The sequence below is a fragment of the Psammomys obesus genome, unplaced genomic scaffold (genome assembly GCF_907164565.1).
Source record: "Psammomys obesus unplaced genomic scaffold, mPsaObe1.curated_primary_1811, whole genome shotgun sequence".
NCBI lineage: Eukaryota > Metazoa > Chordata > Mammalia > Rodentia > Muridae > Psammomys > Psammomys obesus.
The window spans coordinates 14,710,950-14,721,852 of NW_026596051.1; positions in this window are offsets into that span (position 1 = coordinate 14,710,950).

A 10,903-nucleotide genomic window follows, 5' to 3' on the forward strand; every position below is an offset into this window, starting at 1 on the left:
GGCCCAGACAATTAGTCCTGCCTGGATCCGCCCGCCCTGCCACTGGGAGTCACGCCCTCCTCCTTCAGCCTGGGGGCATGGCCCGGCCTGAACACCACCTAGAACTCAAGCCCTGTGCTTAGCTCTGTAAAACTGAGGGTTCCGAGCTCTCAGCGAGGCTCAAACAAGTAGGTCTCGGAGATGTCGTTCAAATGCTCATTGGTCTGACCCTAACGCCCCCATTTGAAACTTCTGCTCCCTTCTTCTAGGTCTCACTCTCCCTGCAGAGCTAAAAGCTGGAGGGCTACCCTAAGTCGCCTGCCTGCGTTGAGTGTTATCCTGTTCACCTCCTCAGAGAGTTCCTGAGGCAGCATGACTGACGGGGATCCCGCAAGGGGCTGCTGGATAGGCACGCCCACACGCCTGCCACCTACTGCGGTTGATGAATCTTCTCCTCTCCCCCCCACCCCCAGGGGCTCAGCTCCATCTGGTCAGGCACAGCGCCAGGCTGCTGGATCGGCCGCCCACCAGGCCACCCTCGCTGCCACTGCCACCTGCACTCACAAAGCTGCACCAGGGGGTCAGGAAGGCCCATTCAGTCATTCACCAGCCATACTTATCCAGGACTGAGGGCTGGGACACAGCACTAAGCCTAACTAACCACCAGCGCTGACTGACCAGGCGACAGATAGAAGGTGGCTACGAAAGCTTCCTCTGATCTGACGGGAGACCAGATAGATGAATGGCATTTAGAAAGTCCTAGAAGTGAAAAAAGGGAGTGGCAAACGAAAGACCGTGCTGGTGAGACAGGGTGGGGTCAGGAGAGGAGGGGTCAGACTGGAATCAACATCGGTCCTGCCAGGGCCTGAGGGCCAGTCCCATCCTAGAGATGGAACAGGCTTGGAAATGGAGGGCTGGAAGTGAGAGATTCCAGCCTCATCCGCCTCCATCTGGACAGAGTCAGACGAGCTCAGGACAGCCCCCACCAGGCCAGCATCTTCTCACTTGTGGAGGCAGCTGTCCCCCATCGAGCTACCACTGACAGGAGCCAGGCAAGAAATATCACATCATTAAAATGACAAATCCCTTCACTAACTGAACCAGAAGGCCTGCCGCCCAGCCTCACATCCCTTTAGCCCCCTCATCCCCCGCTCCAGGCTCATCTCCTCTCCCAGATGTCAGTCCAGCAGGAGAGCCTGTGAGCGGTGCAGGCTGGGGTGCTCAGGACCATCACCTCGTCCCTGAGGTGACCTTGAGTCCCCAGCCCTGGCTCACGGAAGGATGTGGCATTTAAGACAAGAAGCCCCATCCCACAGATGAGGAAACGGGCCTGGAGAGAGAGCATCTCACTTGAAGGGTCCAAAGGTGGTCTCAAGCAGGAAACTCAAACAAGGGATTGCCCTAGCAACCCCGCCTAACCCCAATGCCAAGGCCTTCCTGCAGGCCCCATCCAGAGGGCCTGCCTCCCACCACAGTGCCTGCACATATGTCTGCACACCATGTATCTGCCGCTACCATGGAGGCCAGAAGAAGGCATCAGCTCCCCTGGAACTGGAGTTATAGATAGTTGTGTGCCACTGTGTGGTTTCTGGGAATTGAACCTGCGTCTTCTGGAAAAGCAGCCAGTGCTCTTTACAGATGAGTCATTTTTCCAGCCCTCGTGAAGTTCTAATCCTGTGAGGAAGGCAGAGCAGGGCTCACTTCCCTACCCCCCCCCCCCCAGGATCCCAGCAACCCGTGCCAGGCCTCTGGCCTCAGTTTCCCCATCTGACAATGGGGCTGGCCTTCTTCATCTTGCCTGGGGCTATTTGAACGGCACTTAACGCATGTTGACTGTACAGTCATGCATATATATGTACAACAAACAGGACCCATCTGGATGTGAATGGTGCATGCACGCTCACACTGGTACACCTGTCCACATGGGTTTGCACCTGTTCTGCCGACACCTGGGTTCTTGGGATCCAGATGTGAGACCACTCATGCATACACCCCCACTAAATAGCCAGTGACTACAAGCATGTTTGCATGCGATCCCAGCCACAAAGTCGTGTCTGCACCATGTGGGCCCGTCTGTGTACACCTGGATCACATGTCCACGGCCACGGGAGGCCCCACATACTATCCCCTGGGGAGCAGGCTGAGGGAGCAGATGGCAAGAGGCACTGCCTGGTCCGGCAAGCAGCCTGGGTTCCCAGAATGACCCCCCTCCTCATCCCTCTCCAGGCCCAGCCTACAAGGACACACCGTCCGCCTGATGTCCTGGTCTCCTTGGATGCAGACAGAGCTAGAGGCGTCTGGCGCATCCCGGCTCGGTCACAGCAGCTGCACTGGCCCCCGGCCCCCTTCCCTGTACCCGGCGCTGCCCTGATTGTCCCCTCTCCCTGCCGGGCAGCAAACACAGCTGCCACCTACCACCCAGGGACTACTTGGGGAGAGGGCTCCTTTCAAAACCCACCACAAGGGGTCTCCTAAGGTCTGGGCCTGACCTTGCCAAGTCCTCCTCTTAAGTTTTTTTATTTTTATTTTTTATTTTTTTTAAAGATGAGAGGGAGGGGACTAGAGGCTATCCTGGCCTGATTCTGCCAAGGCCAAGGGAGGGTAAGAGGGAGGGGTTCAGATGTGGAGGTGTAGAGAAGAAGAAGTAGGGTTTTAGGGACCAGGACTTGGAGTGTTGAATTGCAGCAGGCCTGAGTCTGGGGGCTGTCTCTCAATGGACAGTTCATGGCATTTCCTCACAGTTGCTTGTTGGCCATTTTTTAGATGATGAAAGTGAGACCAAGAACCCCTCCCGAAACTCTTACTTCCTGCGATGCCCCACATTAAAGACTAGCACATGGGCATCAAGCCCAAGACGGTCCCTGCCTCCCATCTTGCCCTGGGTCAGGGAGGTGACGTTTGTTCCGGGAATGGTTTCTCCGGAGCCAGGCGCCTGCCTCCTACTGCTTGCACACCTGGCTCTGAGCCTGCTCCCAGTGCTGCCCATTCATCTGCTGTCACTTCCTGGCAGGGCAGTGGGTCGTACATCACCTGGCCATACTGAGGAAGCCAGACCAGGCAGGTGGGCAGCATGTTGCTGGCTTTAGCACCACTCATCTGGGCTCGTGGGGTGTTCCGCCACTATGGTCCCTCCCTGCAACCTAGGGTCTAGTGTCTGCCAAGGAGGGGCCATCCTGGGGCCCTAAAACCAAATCCAGAGTTAGCCACTTATGGGAGAAGGATTAGGTGGAGCCCACAAGATGACCTGGCTCAAGGTGGCAGCTGCCCCATTAGGCAGGACAGGATTTTATCTCCCAACCCCTAAGTCCCAAGTGAGTTACCGAGAAAGGATGCCCGGGTGCTGTCTCCTGCTAAGGTGCTTTGGGGATTGGGGAGAGGAAGCTGCGTCAGCGAGGACTGTCTAGACCCCAGGCAGGAGCTCCCTTCTAACCACTGTCCCGCCCCAGTGTCAGACTCTAGCCCTCAGCTCCTGAGTCCCCACAACAGGACTTTGTCTCCTAGGGACAGGGCCTCCATTCATTCAACAACCTCATTACGACAGTGCACAAAATCCAGACCAGACAAGAAGGTACGTCTGCTATGGGTCACCATGACGAACGCTTTATTATCAGGAGGACAAGAAGCGTCAACAAAACTGTTCTGTTGGTTGTTTGGTTTAAAGTGAAGGTAGCCAGCCAAAGAAGCCCATTTGAAAGGTGACTTCTGAGTCTGGAAAGCAACACTTCCTGCTCTTCCAGAGGACCCCAGTCTGGTTCCCAGTAACCACACAGCCTAGGTCACAACCTCCGGCAATTTAGATCCATGAGATCTGTGTCCTGGCCTCTGCAGGCACCTGTATACACGTAGAACACACACACACACACACACACACACACACACACACACACACACACCCAACACACACGAAACACAAAGGTGTAAAACTCAAAGAAGAAGAAGAGAAGACAGAAAAATGCTACTTGAATTACGACTTGAAAGAGTGGGTCATAAAGGGTCCTGAGAGGAAAGCATGTCTGGCAGATGACATAAGTGCAAAGCCTCCCCCCGCCCCCGGAATCCTGTCATAACCAGGTAAGGGTCAGGTGAGGCTTCTAGAGGAGAGTGAGAAGAGAAGGGCGGGTACTGCTACCCTGGTGAGCTCAACTCTTCCTTGGCTACCCTTGAACGTCTGGGGGCTTGAGGGGGTGCTGTAAGCCAGGGGCTCAATGGGTGGGGCCTGGAGGACAGGGACACCCTCTCTGGGCTGTCTTCTCTCTCCCCTTTCTTTTTCCTTTTTCCATCCGTTAACCCAGCAAATATTTGTTGAGTACCGAGTACTGTTTTAGATTTTTTTTTTTTTTTTAAATTCAATCTAAGGAATGTCCTCTTCCTTTTTCTCACAAGGCTGTCCCATGAGGCTGGGCCAGGAGCCAGGCCCCCCACAATTACACACACAAACACACACTGGAAGGTCAGCCCACATGGTTCACATGAGTGCGTGAAAACCAACCACATGTCGGTATCCAGGGCTGGTCAGCATGTGTCACACTTTCGTATGAGAGAAATTAATCATAACGCATATAAAGGGCGTCTTCCATTGAGAGCTGACTAAGAGAGTGGACATAGAGTCCTTGCTCTCCTAACATCCTCCTTTGGGGCTGGGTAGATAGCACGTCCACTTTGTGCGAAGCCCTGGGTTCCATTCCTAGCACTGTGAAAAAGCAGGAACAATAAGCAATCAGATGGGGACATCTTAGCTGGTCCTGTGAGCCTGGGAGACATCAGGAGCTTCCCCTCTGGTCCTTCATGAACAGTTTGCCTTTCCAATATGATGGGCTGGAGCCATTGCCAGCCCCTACTCAGACACCGAGGGCCCAGCCATGACCCAGCTATGGCCTGTTAAGGGGCTCTGCTTGCTGGGCCCTGCCCCCAGCCCCACAGTTCACCCTGGCCCCCTACAGCTTCTGTAATTACGCAGCCATAAAGCACAAATCTCTAACGATCCAATTAGTAACGCCATTGCTGCCCTGTCCAGGATTAATTACCAGTTAAACTGCAGCTGGTTTATCATCACTTAGGCTCAACATGATGGGGTGTTGTGGGCCCTGAGGGACAGAGACCCGGCTTGGCCCTGGAAGAGGTATCTCCACCCCGCACCTCCAATACCTCTAACCCAGCCTGGGGCGCCAAAGGATTATAACCTAGGATCTGGTGGCAGCAGAGGCTAAGAGACTGCCCAAGCCCAGCACCCTCCGAGGCAATGTTCCCATCTTCTTCCACATTCTCGTCTATATCCTGGGCTGATGCCAAACTAATCGTGGCCAGGTTGTGGAACGACGGACAGGCACTCATCCCCAATCATGGCCACCCTGCATCTGTGCTGACCCCTTTGACCTCTTTCTCTGCCCCCAGCTTGCATCTGATGGCCATTCACATTTTGTCTCTGTCTCTGTCCCGGAAAACACAGGTGTCCCTTTAGGGCCCTTTGTGTGAAAGCAGGGGAGAGCTCTGTGCATGAAGGCAGGGTCCAGAACCGGAATTTCCTGGCCACTTCTGGGCAGAGAGCCCTATCTCTGGAGGCGTGCAAACACACCACGTACATACAGGCGTTCCAAGGCAAGTCTACATGAGGTCCCTGACATGGAGGACTACCATGAAAATGTTTATGCCATCCCAGACCCCAGGACCAATCCCTTCTTATCTTATTCCTTCTGGGCTCCCCTTCTTCCCAGAGAGAGGTACCCAGACTCTTAGAGGCCCCAGATGACGAGTCTGTGCAGCTCCAGGGTGCAGACCCCCACTGAGCAGATCTACACATCTCAACGGGATAAGTTGGTTTTGTTTGTTTGTTTGTTTTTATCTGAGACAGGGTTTCTGTGTGGAGACTCAGCTGTCCTGGACTCATTTTGTAGACTAGGCTGGCCTCAAGCTTACAAAGATCTATCTGCCTCTGCCTCCTGAGTGCTGGGACCACAGACGAGAGCCACCATGCCTGGTTTGAGATAATCTTTAATGTGTTGTGTAGACTGGAATAGTGACGACTGTATGGTCCTAGTCTTTCTCTGGCTAGAGAGCTAAATCCTGCTGCCCCATCACCCATGGTCATGGTACCAGGTTGGCCTGACACGGCCCTCAGACAGTTGGTTGCACTTATTACTGGCATCAGCCTGAGATGGGAGTCTCAGAGGCCGGAGCTATTCGCGCCTGCCTGGTGCCTCGTCTCTGCTAGATGCAGCCACCTCATCGGAAGGGGACCCAGCGCAAGGGCTGGTGACTCTGTGGCTTCCCTTTCCTGTGTGCAAAGTGCTGATCCCATGTGGCCTCACAGCCTGTAGACCAAACAGCTTCCAACCAGAGGCTCCCACTTTCCAGAGGGGAAGACTGAGGACCGAGGTTAACAGCGGCAGGCTCCCTGCTGCTTTCTGGTCAAGACACCCCAAACTCTTCTACTTCTGTCCAGCCCATTTTCCCTCTAGCCTTCTTTCTACAGGGCATGCGCCCTAATCCTGGCTGTCCCTTCAAGGCTCCCGTCGAACTTTTGAAGTATGCCTAGTTCAAGCAGCATTTCTCAGGATGAGGGCCTGTGAGCCTGGTTATGTGTCTGGTGGCAGGCTAGGTTTCTATGGTGACCGAGGGCCAACGTTGCCCGGAAGGTCGGAAGTGTTTCCCTATTGGTGAGCACGTCTCTTTGTCATTCAGCTTGTTTCAGGGCAGCTAGGTGGGACCTCTCCTTGGCTCAGGGAGTCATGGGAGCCAGAGAATAAACTCAGAAAGTCTAGCGCCAGGGACAGCGGTTTCAGGAACCCTCACCTTCATCACTCAGCAGACCTTTGCGGCAGTCAGTGTGTTAGTAGCAAGGGCCCGTTTCACAAGACAGGAGACTGAGGCCAAGACAGTTGCCACCGTCAGGGCACAGAGCTGGTAACAGCTTGTAGTCAGGCTTCATCCCAGTCACCCCGAACCCCACACCTCCAGGTTCGTTTCCATCTTCACGTTGCTTGTAGGGGAGCAACAGATGAAGGGCTGCCCTCTCCATGTCCCATGTCTGCTCACGCTGTCGTGTTTGGCTCCATCACCTTCAGAAGCCAGACCCTGAGGGCTCAGGAGAGTCCCTCACAGGAGAGGGCTCAGAGCAAACGGGTAGTAGTAGGGGCCTGTAGTTTTCTGACTGCACCCTCTCCTGGCCCAGCCTGAGTCTGCAAGTCTGTAAATTCCATTATCCATCAAGTGAGTGCCTGGACAATGAATATTTTATTCACCTCCAGACACTGTCCCCACTGGGTTCTTTCAACAATTTTGTTCTCTCGCCAAGGAGCAGAGGCCAGAGCCTCTGCTGTCCCTAGACGCTTCCTTTCCCCAACCTGTGTGTGCCTCTCTACCCCATAGCTTCTCTCCAGCCAGGCTTCTTGGCTCTGGCGACCCTGTGGCTGATGGTCCAGTCATGACCTTGGTGCTTCTCTCCATCCAGTTTGGCTTCCTCTGGTCCCTGGTTTAGGTTGTGGCTATAGGCTGGGCCCTACCCCAGTCCTTTCCACTCAGGGCCCGCTTGGGCGCTGCAGGGCGCTCTCCCTGGTGCTGAACGAGGCTGTTCAAGAGGCAGAGGGCCAGTCCGGCCTGGGAGTGTGCGCGTTATCTTGATAAGAAGAGGCCTCCAGCGCCTGGAAGGAAGGGTCCTGGTCTTAGGCAGGACAGGAACTCTACTGGGCTTGGAAGGAAGAGGTCAGTTTCTAGACTTGGTGAGCCCCTGCTGCTTTCCTCTTGCTGCAATGGCTGTTGAGGAAATTAACTTTCAGCTTTCAGTGAATCACTGGCCCTCACTCTCCAGCCCCCTTTCTCAGAGGATGAACCTTGAGGTCCATGAGATCCCCTGGGGAGACCCGGAGCCCGTGTGTCTCCTGGTGGGCACCCAAGGAGTGCAGTATGATGGCAGTGGCACCTTCCCCAGATGGGGGAGCGACAGACATAATTCACACCCTGTGAAGGTGCCATCTGCTCCCTCGATGTGCAGAGGAGAGGACAAGGCTGCCGTGCCGAAGGGCAGGCGGGTGCCTGTCACTCACTCACTCACCCTCTTATTCATTTCACAGGTGCTCATCTGCCCAAGTCCAGCCCAGTTCCAGCCATACATGGGTGACCTGAGGGATGCAGATGCAGAGCCTGCCTTCTGAAGCTAAGAGTGACCTTCACACCCCTAACCTCTTTCCTCCATGGCACCGTGTGCTCTTCCCGATGTGCTTGACGTACAGAGCCTGACTGTTCTGCACTCAGATGTGCTCCCATTTAACAGGCAGGTAAGCTGAGGCTCAGGGAGCACACACTAGAGGGTAGGGGAGGTTGTCAGTGGTTCCTAGAGGCAGCCAGGTTCCCACAGTTTGGAAGAGCGGGGAGGGCCAGCATGTTCCTGAGGCTGGCCTCAGGAGCCCTTACCTCTGCTCTTCCCCCAAATGGCTCTACAGTTGGATTTGGTCTCTCTTGCTCCCTCAGCAGGAATGTCCCCGCCTATGAATGGGAACAAGGCATTGAGGAGAGGGAGCAGGCAGGTTGCATGCATAGCCCGAGCACGTCCTGCCAGCAGGCAAAGAGGAGCAGGCCAGCTGCTGCTCTGAGGAGCAGAGCTAGCGGGCAATCCACTGCTTCAGCAGCTAGTGTCCTGGGCTATGGCCTTGCATCAGGGGAGATCGGAGGGACCGGCTTGAGTCCCCAGAGGACCGGAACGTCGAAGATGGTCCGAGAAGGTGTGGCACACTAGGATGCTAAAGCTATCATCCCAGAGTACCCTGCCACTCTGACCTGGAGGATGTCTGCGTCTGGGAGCGCCCTTCGCAAGAGGTCACGAGCTTGGTCTCTTGGGTGCAGACCAAAGTCAAGGTCGGGGGGCCAGCTCCTATACCCATGGATACCCATACCTTCGACACAGGCTTGCAGGGCCTGGTGTGTAAACGATGCTCACTTGGTTTATTCTTGGTTCCCTTCAGCTCCTTCTTTTGAGATTTCCCCGGCTGGGCAGCAAGGCCAGGGGCTTCAGGGAACCAGAGGGAGATGCCTCTCTGTCGCAGCCTCCCAAGAAAGCACCAGGAGGGAGTGATTCCTGCCAGTCTGTCAGCAGGATCCAGCCCTCTCTCCCTCAGCCCAATAGCAAACTCTGGGAAGCCTCAGCAAGTGAGGCGCTTGCAGACCACCCCCAGTCAATACTTGACACTGTGGTTATTAGTTGGTAGTCCTGTGAGGGGATTCTCACGCTAATGGGAAACTCCCAAGAGATTGGGGAAGCACCATCAGGCACCTTGAACGTTAAACCGCTTCCTCCTCGCCTCTGCTGGGAGGTAGCATTGCCACCTCACCTCACACGTGGGGAAATGGAAGCCTTTCGAGGTTAAGGAGTCCCACTGAAGGAAGGTGGCAGGTGCAACAGCCCAGGGCTCCTGGCTTGGTGGCGAGTCTTCCTGCGCCACAGCTCTGCTTCATCAGAAATCCTCGAGGGGCACAAGCATTCAGCTCACTTGATGGACGGTCAAGTAGGCAAGAAGAGCTATGGGGGCTTTTCTGGAGGTCCTTAGAACTCCAACCACAGGTCTGAAAATAGGCAGCAAGCTGGCCCTGTGAGACCTGGGGCAGACACTCAGACGAGAGCTGGGCTTTGCCTGGCTTCTCTACAGGTTTCATCGGCCTATGAGAGATTTGGAGCAATGTCCAAGTGCTGAAAGGCTCAGGCCCGCCTCACCCTTAGCCCAGGAGGGCTGGGAGAGGTGTCGCTCACTGAGCCCCCTCTCTGCCAGCCCCAAGACAGGGCTGTGATTAATCAGCGACAAAAGCAGAAACAAGCAGAAAAATGTAATCAGCTTGGAAGGGCATGGCCAGGCAGGACTGTGGCAATCAGCTTTCCTGCTGGGGCCTTTGGCTGATTGGACCCAAGGGGGCAGGGAGATAGTTCAGATGGGGGTTCCGGGAATGAGGCTGAGACCAACGGCGGCCCACCCAGGCCAGAGGGCCATCATATCCGGTAACAGTGCACACACACATCTGTGCACGATATGCTCAAGGGCCTTCACACCTGTCCAGACCGGCCTTCCGGCCTATGCCTTTCCCTCCCAGCTCACAGCCATGGCACATGTAGGTGGCCGTGCACAGTTCTGACACTCACTCATTCGCACTCGGGTTTGAAAACACAGGTACAGTGTCCCGGAAGAAAGAGAAAGATAAACGCACGCACCTGCTGCCCCTCAGGCAAGCACCCTCAGCCCCATCGCACACGCGCCCAGAGCCCGAGGAAGGGCTAACCTGCAGCCATGCGACCAACATGCTCTGCGTCCTCGGTCTCCTCCTCACTGCCCCTGGAGACATGAGGCCGAGCTCGCTTGGCTTTTTCTCTGCAGGCTGAGCGGGCTCAGGAGGGCCCCAGGACCACAGCCCCGAGCGGGGGCAGGTCAGCTGCGGGAGGCCACGGTCTCTGCCCGCTGGCCCGGTCAGCTGACCTTGGCCAGCGTCCTTCCCTGAGCCTCAGTTTCCCACCTCGGAGCCTCTGCCGGCACCAACTTGAGGATTATTGGTCGGGGAGCTCCCCCCGCCCCCGCCCCCGCGCCTGGGACAGCCTCACCTTTCCGGGTCTCTCGTCGTTAGTTGTCGGCTCTCAGCGCTTGCTGGGGGAGGGCTGGTGGGGAGGGGGGGAGGGCAGGTGGGACGGCAGACCCTAGGACCGGCTCCACCCCCTGTCCCCACCACCCCGGTCCCCCCGGCCGCGAGCGCGGGGTGCGGGAGCCCGAAGCAGACTGGGCGTGTGCGGGGCGGGGTGGGGGGAGAAGCGGAAGAGTCGGGGCGCCCCGGGGCTGGCTCGCTCGCTCGCTCGGGGCGGCCGCCCAGGGGCCGGCGGCGGCGGCGGCGAGGGGCGGGGGCGGGGGAGGCGGGAGCGCGGCGAGCGCCGCACAGAGCCGGCGAGCGAGCGAGCGAG